Source organism: Mirounga leonina, unplaced genomic scaffold (genome assembly GCF_011800145.1).
Source record: "Mirounga leonina isolate KUSES-001 unplaced genomic scaffold, KU_Mleo_1.0 Mir_201, whole genome shotgun sequence".
NCBI classification, from domain to species: domain Eukaryota; kingdom Metazoa; phylum Chordata; class Mammalia; order Carnivora; family Phocidae; genus Mirounga; species Mirounga leonina.
In genome coordinates this window covers 12,803,785-12,828,142 of record NW_023270504.1, presented here as the reverse complement: position 1 = coordinate 12,828,142, position 24,358 = coordinate 12,803,785, and the positions used below count along the sequence as shown (strand labels likewise).

The 24,358-nt window shown below is 41.7% G+C and overlaps 1 protein-coding gene across 1 annotated transcript in view; it reads right to left on the bottom strand.

Moving 5' to 3' along the window:
- Window positions 1-24,358, bottom strand: part of LOC118025592 (cationic amino acid transporter 3-like) — an 84,736-nt gene that overhangs the window by 23,882 nt on the left and 36,496 nt on the right. The window lies entirely within an intron of this gene.

The following is a 24,358-nucleotide window of genomic DNA, read 5'->3' as shown; positions in this document are numbered from 1 at the left end:
AAAATTCCTCAAATGGGCAGCCCCCAAAGCAGGTTTAGTTATTTCTTCTAAGAATAACCCTACCTGGGTGAAATAGGGAAGCGATTTTGCTGGCCAGCAACTGCCACACCAGCAAACAATGGAAGAGACTACTTTTGGCAGCAAGAGCAGAGTCAGAGTCCCTCTTTAGGGAAGCAGGGATCCAAAGGTTGCCGTATCCCTTGCCCATATGCCAGATTTCTCCTCACCCAGCCCTTAATCTATATGGGAATTTTTCTGAATTTTCCAGAAAAAGACATTACACTAGCTGCCTCACCCCACCCCCAGTCTCTAGCAGAGAAAAATTCCTTAATGTTAAATTAGTTCAATTCAGCAATTTCTTCAAAATGTTCCGCCTGGAAAATAAGCTCAAATATTTTTGTGGAAAGGAACTGACAGCTCCATCTCAGAACAGCATGGGGGAGTGGGGGCCACGGAGAACAGGGGTGAGGCTTAGAAGGTGAATCCTCTCTTGGATCTTCAGCTGCACCCCACTCAGCTTCTACTCTTCAGGTTAGACACATGACAATACTACTCAGTAGGGAGGGCCACAGAAGCCATCTCCCTGTAGCCTAACTAGATGGGGTGCAGAAGTAGAGGGATGCCAAGATGGGAGAAGTGACAACAAGGGAGGGTGAAAAGAGGAGCTAGGAAATGACCAGAAATTAGTCAGCCTGCCAAGCCACTGACCCTGTTTTAATATCCCAGAGGATGGAGGCAAGAGTAGAAATCCCGGGCTCCAGAAAAAAAAAAACAATCTTTGAAAGAAAATTGCCTGTCGCAGCCAGAGATACATGAAAGTGCTATTATCATCACTGGGAGTGACTATAAAACTACCCCTGGTTATTGCACTGACTGCCTGACACCATGATGCTTTTGCACTTCAAACAGTTGTGTTCGAAATGAAAAATCCCTATGGACTTGGGTAACTATGATGGTGCAGGCCAAGATATGTGGACAAGCACAGGGCAGGGCTGTTCAGGCTTCAGGGTAGAGCCAGCTCTGTGATGATCACAGTGCAGGGAGGTGCAGGAGGGGGACCAGGACTTAGAACTTGAGTCCCCCAGTAGCAAAGGGCAAGAAGAAAGCAGGATCTTGGCTTGGGATCTTATTGCCAGCTTCTACAAATGAAACCTCTACCTCTGTCCTCTGACAGTCTTGTTTGGCTTTCACTCATGTCTTTGCCTTTCCATCTGACTTTCTCTCTCTTCATTCTCTTACCTTTCATTACTCCTCTCCATGTGCATATCTTTCATGTTCTCTCTGCCTCTACCTCATTTTCATTATCTTTTCCTTAAACCATAACTGTGTGTCTCTGTCCACGGGCCAGAGAGCACAGAGATGGACATTCTCTTATTTAACCCTTAAAACTCATCTAAGAAATAGGTCTTAGTATCCCCATTTTACAGATGGGAAAACAAGATAGAAGAATCTAAGTAATACAATACTAAGTGGTAGAGCAAGGATTCAAACTTAGGCCTGCTGGCTTCAAATATCTAACCCTTAATTAATAAGCAGGGGGGAAAAAAACAAAATAGTAAGAGGGCAGATAGATGGGAAAGATTCTGCAGTTTTAAAACTGCAGTCCCCTCCATGCTTGGCTTCCAGTATTTCACACCCTTCCTATCACAAAGATTCCCTTAGCATTCCTGTCTGTCTCCTGCTAGAACTGAGTCTTGGTCCAAGCGCTCTGGCCATCCAATTGCATAAGGGGTGGTATCTTCTGGCTCCCATGAGTGCCTGGTGTGTGCCATGGATCATGAGATAGGATCTGTTATCTCAGCATTGTTACAAATGGAATAATTGGTCATAAAAATTATGCAGCCTGTTGGAAAAGAAATAACAACATACACACTTAGATTTCTGAGATAGCTTCTCCTGGCTAGAATTTCACGATTTCTCCATATCCCAGTCATCAGCAATATCCCCCACCTTCGAGTATTCAAAACATTGAGTCAGCTCCAGAAAGAAGCCCAAGACAGACTAGAGATGCAAAGCTCCAGCCTCAGAAGTCCTACTCAACTGAACCAACACAACCTGATCTAGAAGTTAAGGAATAAAAAAAAAACCTAATAACCTCTCCAGTAATGGAACTGTGTGCAAATAAGTCCATATCTTAGATAACTTTTGAAGTAGAAAGGTAGGATTCCTTAAAGGAAACCTTTAGCCTGATGGAGAAAATGGACAAGTTTAGGACACTGAAATACTGCACTGAATGCTGGAGCAGTGGTTCTCAGGTCCCAGGTCTGATTCAAAGTACAAGAGAGATATCCTGATGAGAGATGAAATGTCCAACCCCATGCTGCCTCCCAGAGAAGAGAGAGGTGAAGGGGTATTAATATTCACTCTGAATGACTGAAGTTCCTGGAAACTATATTCTGAAAGGCCTAGGCTGCACTCCCTCCTGGTCCTCACCACTAGGCCCCAAAGGCTCACCCTACCACTCCCTGTTACACAGTGATACTCAAGGACTAGATCATAGAATGTGGTAAAGTTCAAAGGGCACTGCTTCTGAGGGTAAATATTTTTGGAAAGATGAAGAGATACACATGAGTTCTTTGCTAAGGCTGTAATCTGAAGGCCTTTGCTCTAGAAATCACCTCTAAGAGAAGACCAAGAAATACATGTCTCCACAAGTAGAGCAAAATCCAGAGACCCATAAAAATGTGGGAAAAACTCAGAGGAATCTTTTCCATGACTCTGGGGGGAAACCTCTCATTACGTCATTTTCCCACTCAACATATCACCTCTTCTTCCCCACCCCCAGCTACTTTGCCCTCCAGTTCCTTTATAATCCATCATACCCTAAAAATCACACACACCTACAATATAAATTATAAATTATACAATATAAATATAAATTATAAATTACTTATCAGCCCTCCTCCAGCAGTGCTTATCTCACTTAATGTACATGTCAGTAATCTGGAGATCCTGTTAAAAATGCAGACTCTGACTCAGTAGGTCTGGCATGGAGCCTGAGATTCTGCATTTTTAACAAGCTCTGGAGTAAGGCTAATGCCCTAGAACCCAGACCATGCTCTTAGTGTCGAGGACCTAAAACAGAGTACATGAACCCAGAATGGATTTCACCTCCTGCCCTGAGGTGGCCTCCAGTCTGAGAGGGAACCAAGACACAGGGTAAGAGCAACCAGGCAGAATACTACAGAGATTGGAAAGGGGAGTCGTATAATAGAGCCTGGACATTTTAGGACATCAGGGAGGTTGTCTTAAAACAGGAGACTTATGAACAGAATATGAAGGTTAGGGCCAACTGGACTGCAGGGAAGACTCAAGACCAACATGTGCAAAGGATCAGGTGGGAAAGAAGGGCATGAGCCCAGATTCACCTCTCAGAGCAGGATTCTGGGCCAAGAAATGATAGCGGCTCATTGGAGTGAGTCTGTAGGCACCAGTGAAGGTTCTTGAAATTCAGTCTGAGTTGCTGAGATTTCACAGAAGAAGTAGAGGCTCTGTGGTCAGAATGGTGCTTTAAGAAACTAAGTAATATCACAGTAAAGGTATGCTAGGGGCTGGGGCAACAGGGGAATGGGGAATTACTGTTCAATAGGGACACAGTCTTAGTTTAGGAAAATGAAAAAGTTCTGGAGATGAAGGGTGGTAACAGTTGCACAGCAGTGTGAATGTACTTAGTGCCACTGAACTGCACACCTGAAAATGGTTAAAATACTCAATTTTATGTTATGTACATTATACCACAATAAAAAATCATAGTGGAGGCGGAGGCCATAAGAAGTTGGTGCTACTATCTAAATATGACTAAGATCCAAGCCCACTGTAGGCTGAGGAGATGCTGAAAAATGGGCCTCCTGAAGTCAAACTAAAATTTGGAACCACCTCTCAGTCCCACCCCGCCCCTCCCATTTCACTATTACCATAAGACAGGTCACTTATGGTCTCAAGGATTTGGAAGAAAAACAACCACATTACAGATGGGTTTCTGTTGTACCTTTGAGCTCAACCACTCAGCTTGAGTCACTAGGAGCTGCTCTGTGGGTGCCATGTGTGGATCCCCTTGCTCTGCAGCCAGCAGATGAAAGAACCAGGCTAACAATGAGGAAAGGTTTGCTCTGAAAATGCCCAGGCCCAGAGTCCTAGGGGGTACACAGCTGTTTTCTAATTCCACAAGGAAATGAGGGGAAAAGGGGATGAGTTGAACTGGTAGAGAATGAAAAACTGTGAAAAGAATCTACCAACCATTAAAATTGGAAATATTCCCAAGAAGAAAATAGTGGTGGTTACTGGAAGAGGACAGAGAAGCAAAGAAACTGCTCTGCCTAAAGTCAGAGGCACGGAAGACACAGACCAAACCAGGGTTGGGAGTGGGGGGATGGGAAGTGTAGCTTTGGCTAGAGAAGGGGCTACACAACAGAACACCAGTGCAATGTGCAAATGTTTCTACCAGGCACAGGCTGTGAAGTAGGCTTGCCTATAAATAAACGATGAGCCTCAAGCTAGATAATTGGAAGAAATTCCTGACAGGATTATGGGGTATGTCTTGGGGGTGGGGGGGATGCTGAGAAGGGAGATTGGAAAACCAAAAACCTTTCTTTGGGTCAGTCTGGATGCAGATAGAGGAGAAAGGAAAAGTTGCAGAAGTCAGGCAGTTGCCTGAAACCCATTTCACTGATCCATCCAATGGGGAAGCACCAGAGTGAAACCCCATTGCAACCTACCCATAAGGGTAAGCCCAGTCAGCAAGGGCTTCAAGGAGCTGAGAAGAGGCTGGCGTCCCATCCAGAGAAGGTCTCTACCCCTGATCAGCTTCTGCCCTGCTCTCTGCCACCATCCTCTGTAGGTAATGGTGAATCCAGCCAGCTGCTTTTAAATCAGTAATAGCAGAGCTTGATGATATTGTCTGACTCAGGGCAGCCTAAACAGACTCTTAATTTCTTTTTGGAAATCCATCATCTAGGATCAAGTGTCATAGCACTTATGTATTCCTCGGGCTCCTCCCCAGCCATCATAGCAATCCCCTGGTCTCCAATGGTAATGCAAGGAATTGCGTTGTGACTGGGGAGGATTTCTCCTATTATGTCCTCATACTTAGGTGGTTAAGGGCTCCTTTCTGAAGTCTGCCCACAGTGCCTATTACTACATTGAAGAGCATTTGTTTTCTTCAAGGAAGTTTTTAAAAAGACATGGATCTACACAAAGATAAACTCAAAATGGATGAAAGACCTAAATGTGAGAAAGGAATCCATCAAAATCTTAGAGGAAAACACAGGCAGCAACCTCTTCGACCTCGGCCACAGCAACTTCTTCCAAGACACATCTCTAAAGGCAACAAGAAACAAAAGCAAAAATGAACTTCTGGGACTTCATCAAGAAGTCATGAACAGACATTTCTCCAGAAATGATCAGAAGTCATCATGTCTTCTGCCCATTTCTTGACTAGATTATTTGTTTTTTGGGTGTTGAGTTTGAGAAGTTCTTTATAGATCTTGGATACCAGCCCTTTATCTGATATTATCAGAAGACATGAACAGACATTTCTCCAAAGAAGACATACAAATGGCCAACAGACACATGAAAAAAATGCTCAACATCACTTGTCATCAGAGAAATACAAATCAAAACCACAATGAGGGGCACCTGGGGTGGCTCAGTCAGTTGGTCGTCTGCCTTCGGCTCAGGTCATGATCTCAGGGTCCTGGGATTGAGCCCCACAATGGGCTCTCTGCTCAGTGGGGAGTCTGCTTCTCCCTGACACTCTCCCTCTGTGCTTCTTGCCTCCCTCTTCCTCTCTCAAATAAATAAATAAAATCTTAATTTAAAAAAACCACAATGAGGTACCACCTTACACCAGTTAGAATGGCTAAAATTAACAAGACAGGAAACAACAAATGTTGGCGAGGATGTGGAGAAAGGGGAATCCTCTTACACTGATGATGGGAATGCAAACTGGTACAGCCACTCTGGAAAACAGTATGGAAGTTCCTCAAGAGGTTAAAAATAGAGCTACTCTATGACCCAGCAATTGCACAACTGGGTGTTTACCCCAAAGATACAGATGTAGTGAGATGAAGGGGCACCTGCCCTCCAATGTTTATACCAGCAATGTCCACAATAGCCAAACTATGGAAGGAGCTGAAATGTCCTTCAACAGATGAATGGATAAAGAAAATGTGGTATATATATACAATGGAATATTACTCAGCCATCAGAAAGGATGAATACCTATCATTTACATCAGTGTGGATGGAACTGAAGGGTATTATGCTAAATGAAATAAGTCAATCAGAAAGACAATTATACTACTTTGCTCATATGTGGAATATAAGAAATAGCATAGAGGATCATAGGGGAAGGGAGAGAGAACTGAATGGGAAGAAATCAGAGATGGAGACAAACCATAAGAGATTCTTGACTCTGGGAAACAAACAGGGCTGCTAGTGGGGAGATGGATGGGGGGGATGGGTTAATTGGGTGATGGACATTAAGGAGGGCATGTGATGTGATAAGCACTCGGTGTTATATGCAAGTGATGAATTATTGAACGCTATATCTGAAACTAATGATGTACCATGTTAGCTAATTGAATTTAAATTAAAAAATAATAAAAAAATAAAGAGACATGGATCTCATTGGCAACAGAGGTCAAAGAATTGCCATCTACAAATGAGTAAATAGAAAAGAGACTAAAGGTTGATACAACTCATAATTATTTAAAATTATCTTTTGAGCTGTTACTATTCATAGGTGAAAAAGACTCTCTACTGAGAAGTTAAGAGGGACTCACTACCTAACATTCACAAAATTTATTTAGAGAACTTTTACAGCCATTATTTCAACCAGCCTTCACAACCATCCTGTATAGGAATGGGGAAACTTGGCACTAGTATTATGGTGCTCATTTAAAATATATATATATATGTAAGTAAATAGAAGCCCAGGGAATGATCTTACCTGCAGAGTAACTAAGTCTAGGCATTAGGAAGAACTTACCATCTGTAGGAACTGTGAAGCATTGGAATGCACTACTAAGGGATTTGAGTCAATCCAACTTGTCACAAACAAAAGAGGACTCTGGAAGAAGGCCTGGGAGCTTCACTTGTCACATTATATAAAAATCGCTGTAGTACTTTATGCTTCCTCAAATTGCTCAGCCTGTGTGCCCTCAGAACCAACCAGAGGACATGGCACATAATAGGCACTCAATAAATATTTGATGAAGGAAAGGGGATGGAGAGAGAAAAGGAGCCTAGGCAGGGCTGAGGACATTGTGAGGAGACAGTACAGGGGACATAGGAAAAGGTGCAGGAGCTACAGTATACCAGCAGAGGAGAAACAGGCTTTGGGGGCATAGGAGAAAGAGAACTAGGGCCACCAGGATCCCAGTGGAAGCAGAATGGGGGCAGGGTCATGGTGAAAAGAGAAAGTATGAGGAAATTTCTGCACAAGAGGCATTCCCTTATAGCCTCACAGTTGGTGCCTACTACTGAAGGTGGTACCTTCTCAGGGACCCTCTAAGTCAGGAGCCAAGTTAGATGCTAAGGATATGATGACTAAGAAGAACTGAGTACAGGACAGACAAGCAGGAGACATGTTTTTTCAGCAAATATCCTGTAGCAAATCTCCATGGATGAAGGAGCCAGCTTGGACAGCTGCCATACTCTGAAGTCCCTAGACAAGTCAGGCAGGCAGAAGGAATTTGGGGAGCACACAGAAGCTACTATGCCTAAGATATGATCTCATTATGCTGGGGACCTGGGCACCCACTTCAACTCAGACCTGATTATAAAGGGGGTAAGAAGGGAGCAAAAGCCAGGGTATTCTGGGACAGAAAGCAAGTTTGAATCCTTGATAGGCTAGGTGTCTTTTGGTAAGTCACTCAAGTTCTCGAATCCTCCTAGGGAAAGTAAACAAAATTGTACAGCCAGGAGCTTTACAGTATCTAGGTCTTATGCCTGTGAATCTTGAACCGTAGAAGCAAACAGCTTCTTCACTGGCCTTTTCTACCCATCTACTGTCATCAAGCTCTTCTCCCGTGATTCAATGCCCAATGCCCAACAGCAGCCAGACTGTGTTGAGGCTCCTTGAAGAGCTGAAGAGACTCAGAAATAGGTTTGTACTGCTGCAAGGGAAATTTCAGGAAGGATCATTGGACTGTAGCTTCCCAAACTTGGTTGCTGGTTTCAGAGGAGAGATCTATCTGGCTATACTCAGATCAGGATGGCACTGCTTGAAGGACTCCCTGAAACCCCAGACCACCCCACTGGTAAGAACAGTCTCTGGCTTCTGCTGCATCTTTCCATCCACAGACTTCCTAAATGTAACTAGAGATATCAGAGGAGATAACTCAGTTTATCACGGAACTAGAGACTCTACCCCTACCAAAGATCCCTACCCCCACCAACCTCCCTGCCCACTCTAGATCTTGATTCTTTTGAAGAGGTGGAAAAGTAGCAGTTCTCCCTTACTGCTTATCCTGACCTGCTGCAGAAATCAGAACAGAAATGAAGATTTTGGCCATCATCATGGAAACTGGCTGTCTCTCCAGTTCCCCCTCACACTTCCTTCACCACTTCCTTCCCTCCCACCTCTAAGTCACATCAGCTCATAGGATTTCTTTTTTTTTTTTTTTAAGATTTTATTTATTTATTTGAGAGACAGAGAATGAGAGACAGAGACCATGAGAGGGAGGAAGGTCAGAGGGAGAAGCAGACTCCCTGCCGAGCAGGGAGCCCGATGCGGGACTCGATCCCGGGACTCCAGGATCATGACCTGAGCCGAAGGCAGTCGCTTAACCAACTGAGCCACCCAGGCGCCCCCAGCTCATAGGATTTCTTTATGACCAGGAGGAGGAGCAAGATTGCAGAGGAGTAGGAGACCTAAATTTCGTCTGGTCCCAGGAATTCAGCTAGATAGGGATCAAACCATTCTGAACACCTACGAACTCAACAGGAGATCAAAGAAAAGAATAGCAACACTCTCTGAACAGAAAAGCGACCACTTTCTGGAAGGTAGGACGTGCGGAGAAGTGAATCCAAGGCGATATTTGGGAGGATAGACGGCGGGGGAGGGGGCATCTGTCAGCTGCTTCTGGCAAGTGATCGAGCCACGGAGCACAAAATCGGAACTTTTAGAAGTTGGCTCTGCTGAGGGACATCGCTCCAGTGGCTAAGCGGGGGGTGGAACCCTCGCAGGACAGTGTAGTCTCAGGACCCTCGGGGTCACAGAAAGACCATGGGTGCCTGAGTGCAGCAGAGCTCCCAGGTATCGGAGCGGGGAAGCCGGCTGCAGAGATGGAGCCGAGGCACGGGCTCTCAGCTCAGGATTGCCATAAACCGGGATCCCTGGCACAGTCAGCCACTGCTCCTCCAGTAGGGACCCAACAAGCAGCAGATCCGGGGAGACTCCCCTTCCTCCCCTGGGAGGAGCCACGCGGGAGCGCACCACAGGGATCTACTGGGTTTGGAGACTCCACACCGAGTTGGGTGCCAGAGATAGAAATGCTCGGCCACGGGCCGGGTGAGCATGGAGTGCGGCCGGAGACCGGGGAGACAGGAGTGACTCACTGCTTTTCTCTGGGGGTGCACTGAGGAGCGGGGCCCTGAGTTCTCGGCTCCTCCAGGCAGAGATGGGGAAGCTGCCATGTTCACTGTCATCCTCCAAAGCTGAACGGAAAGCTTGCAGGGAACAAAAGCTCCCGAGAGCAAAGCCGAGCAGATTACTTAGCCTGGACCAGGCAAGGGCAGAGCAATTCCGCCTCCAGCAAAGACATTTGGGAACCACGGTAACAGCCCCCTCCCCCAGAATATCAGCAAGAATAGCCAGCCAAGACCAAGTTTACCGATCAATGAGAACGGCAGAACTCCAGCGCTAGGGGAATACTGCACATAGAATCCATGGCTTTTTTACCATGATTCTTTAGTCTTTCAAAGTTAATTTTCTTTTTCTTTTTTTTTTTGAATTTTTCTTTTCCCCTTTTTCAACCACCATCTTTTCAATCCCTTTTTTAAAAATCTTTTTTATTTTTCATTTTTAGAGTCATACTCTATCCCTTCATAGTAGTTAGTCTTATTTTTGGTATATATATAAGTTGTTCTCTCTTTAAAATTTTGGGATACAGTTTCTTCTAACAGACCAAAATATACCCTAAATCTCTAGTGTAGAGCTTTGTTCTATCCTCCTGCCTGATCACATTCTCTCCCTTTTTTTTTTTTAATTCCTCTTCTTTCTTTTTTCAACCAACTTCTTATCAATTCCTTTTATAAAATCTTTTATAATGTTCATCTTTACAGTCATATTCCATCCCTTCATTGTATTTACCCTTATTTTTGTACATATATAAGTTTTTCTTTCTTTAAAATTTTGGGAGGCAGTTTCTTCTAAAGATCAAAATACGTCCAAAATCTAGTGTATGGCACTGACCTATGCACCAGCCTGATCATATTTTATCATATTCTTTTTTTTTCTTTTTTTTCTTTTTTCTGTCTTTCTCTTTCTTTTCCCCCAGCTTCAGGTCTCTTCTGATTTGTTTAGTGTATATTTTTCTCGGGTCGTTGTTACCCTGTTAGCATTTTGTTATCTCATTCATCTATTGTCCTCTGGATAAAATGACAAGATGAAAAAAAATCACCTAAAAAAAAAAGAACAAGAGGCAGTAACGACTGCCAGGGACCTAATCAATATGGACATTAGTAAGATGTCAGAACTAGAGTTCAGAATGATGATTATAATGATACTAGCTGGCCTTGAAAAAAGCATGGAAGATATTAGAGAAACCCTCTCTGGAGAAATAAAAGAACTAAAATCTAACCAAGTTGAAATCAAAAAGGCTATTAATGAGGTGCAATCAAAAGTGGAGGCTCTAACTGCTAGGATAAATGAGGCAGAAGAGAGAATTAGTGATACAGAAGACCAAATGGTGGAAAATAAAGAAGCTGAGAAAAAGAGAGATAAACAACTACTGGATCATGAGGGCAGAATTCGAGAGATAAGTGATACCATAAGATGAAACAAGATTAGAATAATTGGGAGCCCAGAAGAAGAAGAAAGAGAGAGAGGAGCAGAAGGTATATTGGAGCAAATTATAGCAGAGACCTTCCCTAATCTGGGGAAGGACACAAGCATCAAAATCCAGGAGGCACAGAGAACCCCCCTCAAAATCAGTAAAAATAGGTCAACACCCCGACATCTAATAGTAAAACTTACAAGTCTCAGAGACAAAGAGAAATCCTGAAAGCAGCCAGAGGTCTGTAACCTACAATGGTAGAAACATTAGATTGGCAACAGACCTATCCACAGAGACCTGGCAATATTCAGAGCACTAAATGAGAAAAATATGCATCTAAGAATACTATATCCAGCTAGGCTGTCATTGAAAATAGAAGGAGAGATAAAAAGCTTCCAGGACAAGCAAAAACTAAAGGAATTTGCAAACACCAAACCAGCCCTACAAGAAATATTGAAAGAAGGGTGCCTGAGTGGCTCAGTTGGTTAAACTACTGCCTTTGGCTCAGGTCATGATCCCAGAATCCTGGGATCAAGTCCCACATCAGGCTCCCAGCTCAGTGGGGAGACTGCTTTTCCCTCTGACCTTCTCCCCTCTCATTCTGTTTCTCTCTCGCTCGCTTTCTAATACATAAATAAATAAAATCTTAAAAAAAAAAAAGAAAAGAAATATTGAAAGGGGTCCTCTAAGCAAAGAGAGAGCCTAAAAGTAACATAGACCAGAAAGGAACACAGACAATATACAGTAACAGTCACCTTACAGGCAATACAATGGCACTAAATTCATATCTTTCAATAGTGACCCAGAATATAAATGGGCTAAATGCCCCAATCAAAAGACACAGGGTATCAGATTGGATTAAAAAAAAAAAAACAAGACCCATCGATATGCTGTCTGCAAGAGATTCAATTTAGACCCAAAGACACCTCCAGATTGAAAGTGAGGGGGTGGAAAAACTAATGGACACCAAAAGAAAACTGGGGTGGCAATCCTCATATCAGACAAATTAGATGTTAAACCAAAGACTATAATGAGAGATGAAGAAGGACACTGTATCATACTTAAAGGGTCTGTCCAACAAGAATGTTTAACAATTGTAAATGTCTATGCCCCTAACATGGGAGCAGCCAATTATATAAGCCAATTAGTAACAAAAGCAAAGAAACATACTGACAACAATACAATAACAGTAGGGGACTTTAACACCCCCCTCACTGAAGTGGACTTCACAGATATATTCAGAACATTCCATCCCAAAAAAACAGAACACACATTCTTCTCTAGTGCCCATGGAACATTCTCCAGAATAGATCACATTCTAGGTCACAAATCAGGTCTCAACTGGTACCAAAAGATTGGGATCATTCCCTGCCTATTTTCAGACCACAATGCTTTGAAACTAGAACTCATCACAAGAGGAAAGTCAGAAAGAACTCAAATACATGGAGGCTAAAGAACATCCTACTAAAGAATGAATGGGTCAAACAGGAAATTAAAGAAGAATTTAAAAAATTCATGGAAACCAATGAAAATGAAAACACAACTGTTCAAAATCTTTGGGATGCAGCAAAGGCAGTCCTAAGAGGAAAGTATATGGCAATACAAGCCTTCCTCAAGAAACAAGAAAGGTCTCAAATACACAACCTAACCCTACACCTAAAGGAGCTGTAGGAAGAACAGCAAATAAAGCCTAAACCCAGCAGGAGAAGAGAAATAATAAAGATCAGAGCAGAAGTCAATGAAATAGAAACCAAAAGAACAGTAGAACAGATCAACAAAACTAGGAGCTGGTTCTTTGAAAGAATAAGATTGATTCCTGGCCAGATTTACCAAAAAGAAAAGAGAAAGGACCCAAATAAATAAAATCATGAATGAAAGAGGAGAGATCACAACCAACACCAAAGAAATACAAATAATTACAAGAACATATTATGAGCAACTATATGTCAGCAAATTAGATAATCTGGAAGAAATGGATGCATTCCTAGATGTATAAACTACCAAAACTGAACTAGGAAGAAATAGAAAACCTGAACAGACCTATAACCACTAAGGAAACTGAAGCAGTAATCAAAAATCTCCCAACAAACAAAAGCCCAGTGTCAGATGGCTTCCCAGGGGAATTCTACCAAACATTTAAAGAAGAATTAATACCTATTCTTCTGAAACTGTTCCAAAAAATAGAAATGGAAGGAAAACTTCCAAACTCGTTTTATGAGGCCACCATTACCTTGATCCCAAAACCAGACAAAGACCCCATCAAAAAGGAGAATTACAGACCAATATCCTTGATGAACATGGATGCAAAAATTCTCACCAAAATACTAGCCAATAGGATGCAACAGTACATTAAAAGCATTATTCACCATGACCAAGTGGATTTATCCCTGGGCTGCAAGGTTGGTTCAACATCTGCAAATCAATCGATATGACACAATACATAAAGAAAGAACAAGAACCATATGATCCTCTCAATAGATGCAGAAAAAGCATTTGACAAAGTACAGCATCCTTTCTTGATTAAGACTCTTCAGAGTATAGGGATAGAGGGTACATACCTCAATATCCTAAAAGCCATCTATGAAAAACCCACAATGAATATCATTCTCAATGGGGAAAAGCTGAGAACTTTCCCCCTAAAGTCAGGAACGCGGCAGGGATGTCCACTATCACCACTGCTATTCAACATAGTATTAGAAGCCCTAGCCACAGCAATCAGACAACAAAAAGAAATAAAAGGCATCTGAATCAGCAAGGAAGAAGTCAAACTCTCACTCTTTGCAGATGAGATGATACTTTATGTGGAAAACCCAAAAGACTCCACCCCAAAACTTCTAGAACTCATTACAGGAATTCAGTAAAGTGGCAGGATATAAAATCAATGCACAGAAATCAGTGGAATTCCTATACACCAACAACAAGACAGAAGAAAGAGAAATTAAGGAGTTGATCCCATTTACAATTGCACCCAAAACCATAAGATACCTAGGAATAAATCGAACCAAAGAGGCAAAGAATCCGTACTCAGAAAACTATCAAATACTCATGAAAGAAATTGAGGAAGACACAAAGAAATGGAAAAACATTCCATGCTCATGGATTGGAAGAACAAATATTGTGAAGATGTCAATGCTACCTAGAGCAATCTACACATTTAATGCAATCCCTATGAAAATACCATTAACTTTTTTCAAAGAAAAGGAACAAATAATTCTAAAATTTATATGGAACCAGAAAAGACCCCGAATAGCCAGAGGAATGTTGAAAAAGAAAAGCAAAGCTGGCGGCATCACAATTCCGGACTTCCAGCTCTATTACAAAGCTGTCATCATCAAGACAGTATGGTACTGGCACAAAAACAGACACACAGATCAATGGAACAGAATAGAAAACCCAGAAATGGACCCTCAACTCTATGGTCAACTAATCTTTGACAAAGCAGGAAAGAATGTCCAATGGAAAAAAGACAGTCTCTTCAACAAATGGTGTTGGGAAAATTGGACAGCCACATGCAGAAGAATGAAACTGGACCATTTCCTTACACCACACACAAAAATAAACTCCAAATGGTTGAAAGACCTAAATGTGAGACAGGAGTCCATCAAAATCCTAAAGGAGAACACAGGCAGCAACTTCTTTGACCTCAGCCGCATCAACTTCTTCCTAGAAACATCGCCAAAGGCAAGGGAAGCAAGGGCAAAAATGAACTATTGGGACTTCATCAAGATAAAAAGCTTTTGCACAGCAAAAGAAACAGTCAACAAAACCAAAAGACAACCGACAGAATGGGAGAAGTTATTTGCAAATGACATATCAGATAAAGGGCTAGTATCCCAAATCTATAAAGAACTTATCAAACTCAACACCCAAAGAACAAATGATCCAATCAAGAAACGGGCAGAAGACATGAACAGACATTTTTCCAAAGAAGACATCCAAATGACCAACAGACACATGAAAAAGTGCTCAACATCACTTGGCATCAGGGAAATCAAAATCAAAATCTCAATGAGATACCACCTCACACTAGTCAGAATGGCTAAAATTAACAAGTCAGGAAATGACAGATGTTGGCGGGGATGCAGAGAAAGGGGAACCCTCCTCACTGTTGGTGGGAATGCAAGCTGGTGCAGCCACTCTGGAAAACAGTATGGAGGTTCCTCAAAAAGTTGAAAGTAGAGCTACCATACGACCCAGCAATTGCACTACTGGGTATTTACCCCAAAGATACAAATGTAGTGATCTGAAGGGGTACATGCACCCCGATGTTTATAAGATATTTTGTAAGAACCCTTCTTTTTAGGGAGTTTTTGAGATGTCCACAATAGCCAAACTATGGAAAGAGGCAAGATGTCCATCAACAGATGAATGGATAAAGAAGATGTGGTGTGTATATACAATGGAATATTATGCAGCCATCAAAAGGAATGAAATCTTGCCATTTGCAACAACTTGGAAGGAACTGGAGGGTATTATGCTGAGCAAAATAAGTCAATCAGAGAAAGACATGTATCATATGACCTCACTGATATGAGGAATTCTTAATCTCAGGAAACAAACTGAGGGTTGCTGGAGTGGTGGGTTGTGGGAGGGATGGGGTGGCTGGGTGAGAGACATTGGGAAGGGTATGTGCTATGGTGAGTGCTGTGAATTGTGTAAGACTGTTGAATCACAGACCTGTACCTCTGACACAAATAATACATTATATGTTAAAAAAAAAAAAGCAGATAGCAGGAAGGGAAGAATGAAGGGGGGGAAATTGGAGTGGGAGACGAACCATGAGAGACTAAGGACTCTGAGAAACAAACTGAGGGTTCTAGAGGGGAGGGGGTGGGGGGATGGGTTAGCCTGGTGATGGGTATTAAAGAGGGCACGTACTGCATGGAGCACTGGGTGTTGCAAACAATGACTCATGGAACACTACATCAAAAACTAATGATGTAATGTATGGTGATTAACATAATAAAAAAAATAAAAAGAAGAAAAACTAATGATGTAATGTATGGTGATTAACATAACATAATAAAAAAAAAGATTTCTTTATGACCAATACACCAATTCATTTGGAGCAAAGAACAGAAGAATTGCCAGTTTGGGGAAAAAAGGTTTTCTAACCACTCACCTCAGCTGAGGTACCTTCCCTTATCATCACCCTTCTTCTTCTCTTGCACAGATGCTCCTCCTAACTCCTGCCATCCAACCTCACCACCCCTCTGACCCCTTCTCCCTATTGCCACACAGTTCCCTCCATCCAGAATTCCTGTTCTATTGCTCCCCAAATACAGATTCTTTAGCTTCATAAGCCCCCAGTGCAGATCTGCTCACCCTCTGCCATTCTCTCAGGCCAGGTGCCTTCACCCCTATCTAGACCCATTCTTCATATCACTCCTATGGGTAGCACCCCCTATTTTCATGTCCCAGAGCCTCCATTCTTAATGTCCTCTGATTCAGATTCCTCATCACTTATCCTGCTCCCAGGTTCTCAAAAACTCCCTAAAAAGAAGGGTTCTTACAAAATATCAGTATTTCCCATTATCCATTCCCCTTTTCCCTCTCAGTCTTAATTCAGTCTCCAAACTGGATGTTTGAACACCAGGGCCCCTTAAGAGAAGAAAGAGAGAAAGGAAATCTCTCAGTGCTCCCTTCTCCTAACCTTCGTGCTGCCCTGATCCAGCCCTGGTCCCCTGTGGGGGCTGTGAGACTTAATTTCCCTTTCCAGATTGTGCAGAGATTCTTCAGAGAGCCTCCAAAGACTATTCTGAGCTGTCAGGAATTTTACTGGCATCTTTTATGGCTTCATTTGTTCTTCAGTTTCTCCAGCTCAGCCTTTTTATCTGAATCTCTTCAGTCATATAACAACCATAGAAGGACAAGTTGAAACCAAACTACATAAAACCACTTTGAAGCCTGCCCCTAGCCCCACTGTGTAATTGGGAAGGGGCAACTAGATCCCCACCGCTGCTCCCCCACCTCCCCACCCACCTACCAAGCACCCATCTCCAAATGTGGCATCCCACCGCCCCCACCCCCATCTGGGAAAGTGGAAGTAGAAGATGATTCAGGGGGTCAGGGAAGAATAAAGGCTTGTTAGAGCTTTGAGATCTCTGGATGAAAACTAAAAAGGGTGGGGTATTGTGAAAAACTCAGCTGAAGCATCTGGGGCTCAGGAGCAAATCCCTGTCCACCCCACTCACCCACTTCCCAGACTAAGTTTCTTGTCTTTCATAAATAGGTGCAAAAGAGCATTGAAGCATGAGCACTTCAAGCTAGCCTAAACAGAACTGCCCAAGTATTTACTTCTCTACGGATTTGAAAATTGAGAAAATAGACATATGTATTTAGAATAGACTCTGTTTCAGCCAGATGAGCTAAAAATTTTCTGGGAACATCTAGCTTATTACTATCCTGGTCAAGATCCAGAATTCAGTGAAGAGATTTTTAAGAGAAGGTAAGCAGAGGGTCTTTTATATTTCTATAGAGTTATTTAACCTCACATCTCAAAAACAAGACAAGTAAACTGGTGACAATACCAGAAGACATTAGAGGTGGCCCTATAATGTACTCTCTCCTTTTCAAAGATACCTCCAACTTTCTAGTTTTTCCTGTGGACACTTTTTTTTTTTTCTCAATTATCTCATCCATTTTCTTAGCTTCAGTGATTATTTATATGTGGGTGAATTCTGAATCTGTCCTTCCAGACATGACCACATTCTCTTTACTCTTCCACTTCCAATGTATGATGAATTTTCCTAGGGGGGGGGTTCTACCAGCAATTTAATCTAACATGTAGTTCATATTCCTTCCAAAACCAGCCTCTTCTAACTTGTTCTTTTTCTGGCAGAGTCACCACTATTCTACTAATCAGAAGATATGAGAACCTCCTGCTTCATCTTTGACTCCTCTTTCTTTTTCCCTCTTCCCCCATCTTATCCACCCTCCCCACCACTAGCCCATCAAAGTCCCTCAGTGACTGGGTCTGTTCATCATGATTTCACAATGCTGGTACCTCCACCCTTTCACGTCTATTCCTGTGCCATTATCCTAGTTTAGTTTTGTAGCATTTCTCATCTAGACTTCCACATTAGCATCCTGACTGGTCTCCCTGCTTCTGTCTCTTCTCCAGGCTTACTTCCCACTGCCTCAAGAATAATCTCATTTAAACCTCTTTGCATGTCAGTTCATCCCCTCCACTACAGTCTACAGTTCTATTCATATCTCTTAAAAGATCTGCACATGAATGTTCTGTGCCAGATAAATGAGTCATTCACTCATTCACGTATTCAACAAATATGAATTTAACATCTAGCTACTGTATTTTTGGCATGTTGAGAAAGCAAATGTGAATATATATCACTTTTGACCTTAGAAGTTCAGAGAAAGCTCTGTTTAGTATCCCCAGAATCTCCCCCCAAAAAATATTTTTTGCTTTCCTGCTCCCATAACTTTGTGTCATTCCATTCATGTAGAATGTTCTGTATAGTCTTACATTTTTCCTTAAAATTCTACCACTTCCATGAAGATTTCCCTATCACAATTCTCCCCCCTTTCTCAAAATTCTAGTAGCATTTAATTGTCTGTATCTGGGCATTGTCTTACTGCCTCGATGTATAGTTTGCCAATGCTATACTTAAATACACACTGTAAGTGTTACATATTATATATATTAATTATACTACTCAATTATATGTATTATATATGATATACATTTAATCTCCCCAAATGACTTCAAGCACTGGAAGGTAGGGACACTGCTTTTCTTTTTGTCACCCTGAGGCATTTAGCACAGTGCCTTATACACATGATTGTGCATATAATATATTTAGAGACACCATACCAGCCAACTGAACAATTGAATTTCTAGAATGAAAATGCACCGTAGTGTTCTAGAAAAAACAATGGTTCTGAAGTTAGAAGTGAGTTTGCCTCCTAGCTCCACCAGTTATTAGCTGAGACCTTAAATTCTGAACCTGCTATACAGGGTTTTATGAGGATTGAACTTCATGAGAAAACATGTAGAAAGAGTAAACCAGTGCCTAGCACCTATAAATAAATGCTCAGTAAATATTTGTTTCTTCATTTATTTCAGTTTGATTCTGGTAAGATGGCAGGTTTATGGAATAACCTCCTTTGGGCCTTCCAGCTTTAGCCTGTGTAGGTCTTAGGAACACAACTGAGAGAGAAGCACTAAGCTACTCAATCACAGCTGGCTTTCTCTCCATAATTTATGTAACTTATAATTACATTTGTTATATCCCAACCCCCAATCTCTAGGAAGCTTCTCACTCAACTTTTACCCAGTATTCCCCAAGCTAGAAAATTAGTCCCAGAACTCCAGGTCTGGAGAATTGATTTTCTCCATCCTCCCATTTCCTAGGCCTGACATTATCAATTAATCTTTTCTGAAAATGTTTAAGCCTTCTAGGGTATTATTTCATAGGGTCTCAGCTTCCCTTCAAGGCGCCCATTCTTCTCATCAACCTCAACCATCACCTCTCCCAACATCTCACAGATATTGTGCGAAATCACAGGACAGTGACCTGAGCAATGATGTGGCCATGGAATGCTCAGGAAAGTCCAGCACCTCTCTGTGCAGTTGAAAAGTCAAGGGTCATCCATCCCAGAAGGAGGGGAAGTGACAAAAAGTTTCTTTCAGTTTTTCTTTAGATTCAGGTAAGGGTAAAAAAAAAAAAAAAAACAGACAAAAAAGCCCAAAAGGGAAAACCCAGGAGTCCTGGCCCAACAGACGCAGAGGCTTCCTCTCCTATCACTGCCACCTCAAGCAGCCACAGCAAATCTTCACAGGGGCCAGGAGAGCTCCTCCAATAGGGAGACAGGTAAAGGAAGGGATGAGTCAGCAGAAGCTAGAAACAGAGGGTTTTGTTGAAGGAGAAGAAGTCTGTGAGGAAAGTTCTGGGGAAGCAATGTGCTCCCTGTATCTTCACCCTCTACCCTTCACCCATTCTCCGCACAGCCCAGCCTGGTCATTGACCAGGTCTCTGGTCAGAATCAGGACAACAGGAGAAGCTTACTAAGAGCCTCTGGCTTCCATCTGGTCATTCCACACTCATCAGACATAACCTTCACCATCATCCTGATCTTTCTTCTTCTCAAGGGCCATTGGTGTTTCACAATCATCCCTAATCTTAAATCATTATCTCTCAGCTTAAGCTTTAGAGTTTAAGCTTCAGGCTGCAATTCCACAATGCCCTCTTTGCTTTAAGCAAAGCAACCTGCTTTATTCTCTGTCTCCAAACCCTCACACTGACCTCTGTCTGGCACATACTTTTCTCTTTTTTACCTAGGTCTATCCCTTCCTTTCTTTCAAACCCTGCTTGGTATTCTCTTCCACCAGAAGTCCCCTCCCTAAGTAAGTCAAATTTCCAATCCCAAGCTCTCTTTTACATTATGTACTATTAGTATCTGGTGCCCACTTTGCAAATTCATGTATGTGTCTGTCAGACTCTACTTGTGTAGCCTGATATGCCTCCTCCCCCTCAATAATTTTTGAAAGTTTTATGTTCAGAATGAAGCATAAAAAGAGTTCAAGCTACAGAGTTATAAAAAACAGAGTAGGCAACCTGGGGAGATAGAAACAGTAATGGATGGAAGATCATGAAGGTGGGAATGTACGATATAGAGATCTAAGAGGTAACCTAACATAAGAGCACAGTCATTAAGCTTTTCTTCATCATCTCTCTACACATACTTCTGGGCTGGGTTATACAAAAAGAAATTACACAGATGGCCATCCTGCATGTTAAAGTCTCATAATATGGTAATAATGATATAACAAATGAAGGAAAGAAGAACCCAAAAAATCAAAAAAGAAAAATAAGAAGACCAAAATATTAAATAACATCCCACAGAAATCAGAAGTAAGTGTAACTGAGAATAGAGATAAAGATGTGTGCAAAATGAGAGGGGAGGACAGAGTTTGAAAAATGGAGCCGGGAAGGGATATAGTATGAGGCTGGAGGCAGGTGTCCAATTCTGCCATAGTGAGCCCAAGGAAGTCACCAGCTCTCCTCTAATCTTGGAAGATATCCTGAAATGAAGGAACTTTTTGAATGCTTTGGAGGATAGAAAAGATGGCTTGCTAAAGAGAGAAAATGGAAAGCAAAGAACGAGAAGAGGCCCATAGCAGATAAGACTGTGGCTAGGTGTGGGGGTAGGAGGAGGTGTTCTGCTCCCTTCTCAATCCTCCACCAGTTAGCACTGTAATCATAGGCCCCCATAACTCCCCAGAAAGGAGAACTGTTCCCAACAGAACTGGCCTGCTTTGAATGGGTTCCACCCCTAGGACCTCTTTTTCTCATAGTGGAATGCAGGAATTCAAATCCTGAAATAAATCTGTTCATCAATAACTGTTACAAACTGTGGCATACTTCACAATTTCAAAGCACTCTCATATATCTGTTACCATTTGAGAACCCCACTCCATACTGAATTTCTGTTCCACTCTATGTGTATAATAGTTAAACCCTGTATCATAAATAGACTGTGCTCCTGTGTTTGGCACATAGCTAGTGCTCATTAAACACTAAGGAATAAAGGGTTGATTAACTGATCAAATGCTTTAATTTCAATAGAATGGGGTGAAGTTTGTGAATTCTTTATTAACTATGAAAGGATTTCTTAATCTCGTTACTTAAGAAGAGCACAAAGCACAGAAAAGGATATACTAGGCAAATTGTTAGGTAATTTGCATATCTGGGGAAAGAGAGAACTCCCTCCTCCTTCCACTTCCATAGTCAATTTTCCTTGATCTTCTGACACTATATGTCAATAAATATCTATATTTCCTCCTTCTCTGGACAAGAGATGCTGTGAAATATCAGATGTAAAGTAAAGTTTGTCATAAAAATCCCTCAGTCTCCCAAGCACTGGCATTGGAAGGTGGGGGAGGGGTTCCTGTGATGTGTCTGCCTTCAAACCCCGTACAGGTCGTCCTGCCTCCTGCTTCCAGGAACTTTGCTTCAGGTCTTCTAAAGAGGGAAACAAAGTAAAGAGTAAACTACTCAGCCATCAGAAAGGATGAATACTCAACTTTTACATCAACATGGATGGGACTGGAGGAGATTAGGCTAAGTGAAATAAGTCAAGCAGAGAAAGTCAATTATCATATGGTTTTACTTATTTGTGGAACATAAGGAATAGCATGGAGGACATTAGGAGAAGGAAGGGAAAAATGAAGGGGGGGAAATCAGAGGGGGAGCCAAACCATGAGAGACTATGGACTCCGAGAAACAAACAGAGGGTTCTAGAGGGGAGGGGGATGGGGGATGGGTTAGCCCAGTAATGGGTATTAAGGAGGGCACATACTGCATGGAGCACTGGGTGTTATATGAAAACAATGAATCATGGATCACTACATCAAAAACTAATGATGTATTGTATGGTGACTAACATAACATAATAAAATAAAAATAAATTTAAAAAAAACCAGAGACATTCGACTCCTTTTACCAATCTTGCTTTTGTCAAAGCTCATTGCTTTTTTATCAAATTCGTTCCACAAATGACTAATCCCATTTTCATAATTAAAATAATCTCATAATTTCATAATAATTTCATAATTTTCATAATCTCAACTCTATTCCTTAATTAGTATAATGTTTAATTCTCCTCTTTCTGGGGTGGCTCAAATAGAGTCCCATGTGGTAGCAAAGAAATAAATAAAATGGCTTCTCTTAGTACCTTCCATCAGGGGGTTCCAGGAGAGGGCAGTGGTTACATGGGTGGTGTACATAAGGTGTGGCTGTCTATTAGGCTAGAAAGTAAAAGACAGGAGGGGATCGCCTTGTAACTGCTGTTTCTCTTTCTCTGCAAACCTCCTCTGATTGTAGCAGATGTATAGGGGCTCCACAGCAGCCCAGAATCTTAGTCATAAACTTCCCAGAAAGAAAACTCACTGAGATTTCCTTGAAAATAATGAAAAATAAGTATCAGGTTTTGATACAAACACACCAACCAGGGCCAGCGATGGAAGGCAGCTAGTATCTTATAGCTGGTTGAACTCCTTCAGGATTTGTGTACACACACACACACACGTGTGCACACACACAACATACCCAAAAAAGTCCAACAAATACGCTTATCCTTATAGACCTACCAAGATAAACATATCCCACTCCTTGGGCATATTTCCACTCAAATTCAAACACATATGTCCATATAGTAGGCACACACGCATGACTTTTCAATGAGGTGCTTTATGAATATATTAACCTAGCCTTGCTCCCTTTCAAAGCCCTTGACTGCAGGGTGGGGTACAATGAAGGTGAAGGAGAGAATGTCTGAGTATAAGCTGTAGGTGTCACTAAGTGTTTCTCTGACGACATTCCACAAAACAAATAGAAATTACTTTTCATTATTCAGTTTGGAATTATCCGCCGTCTTTCAATTACCTCTATGCCTTCAAGTTTTGATGATCATCTATCCCTTATTGAGCCACTACTCCATGCAGAATATACCTCGGGGGTTAGTGGCAGGAGCTTTGCTCAAACTTGGTACAAATCCGAGCTTCACTACTCACTTTGCACAAATGACTTAACCCCTCTGAGTCTTAGTTTCAACTTTTGGAAAATGAGCATAACGACACTCACCTCATACAACTTTTGTATTAAATAGGTGATTATGTAAAGTGTTTGGAAAAAAGTGTAGGACATATTACTCAGCAAATTAAGCTATTATTTTCATCATCATTTGGAGACATTGGAGAAATAAACAGTAATTCATAAAAGAGATGTTCTTTTCCCTTAGGAGGTTTTAAAATTTAATCAATGAGTCAAGATAAATATATGGAGAGTATAAGGATATGGAAACCTAAAACTCTTATTTGAGAGCTAACATGCAACTTATTCTACTAAATCCAAGTCCTATTTTAAATTTTTTAGCAGATTTCAATTCTCTAATAAGATTGCTATTTTTCTTCTGTCATTCATCATCCCCATGCCTCACCACATTACATACACCTCAGCCTTTCATTTCAGAAGTGGACTGGAGAATTTTTGGGATAACAAAGATTTTGAGAGTTCATTTGGTACATTTCCGTTTCTGAAAGGAGCACATCTGAGGCATTCCAAACCCAACTGAGACAGCCATGTGCAAAGCCAGAGAGCCTGTGCCCTCCCATCTCCCCCATCACCCTCTAATCTCAGAAAATTCTTCCTCATGTTCAATCTCAATCTGTTTTCCTTCAATGTTGGCCTCTTTTCATCAGTTATTCTGATTGAGAATAAAGTACACAAACCTAAAAAGTGTAAGAAAATTCTTAAAATCTCATAATTTTCACCTGGTAATATTATTCCTTTGCCTATCAGTCTAGGACTCTGGAATTATAGGTCTCATATATTTTGT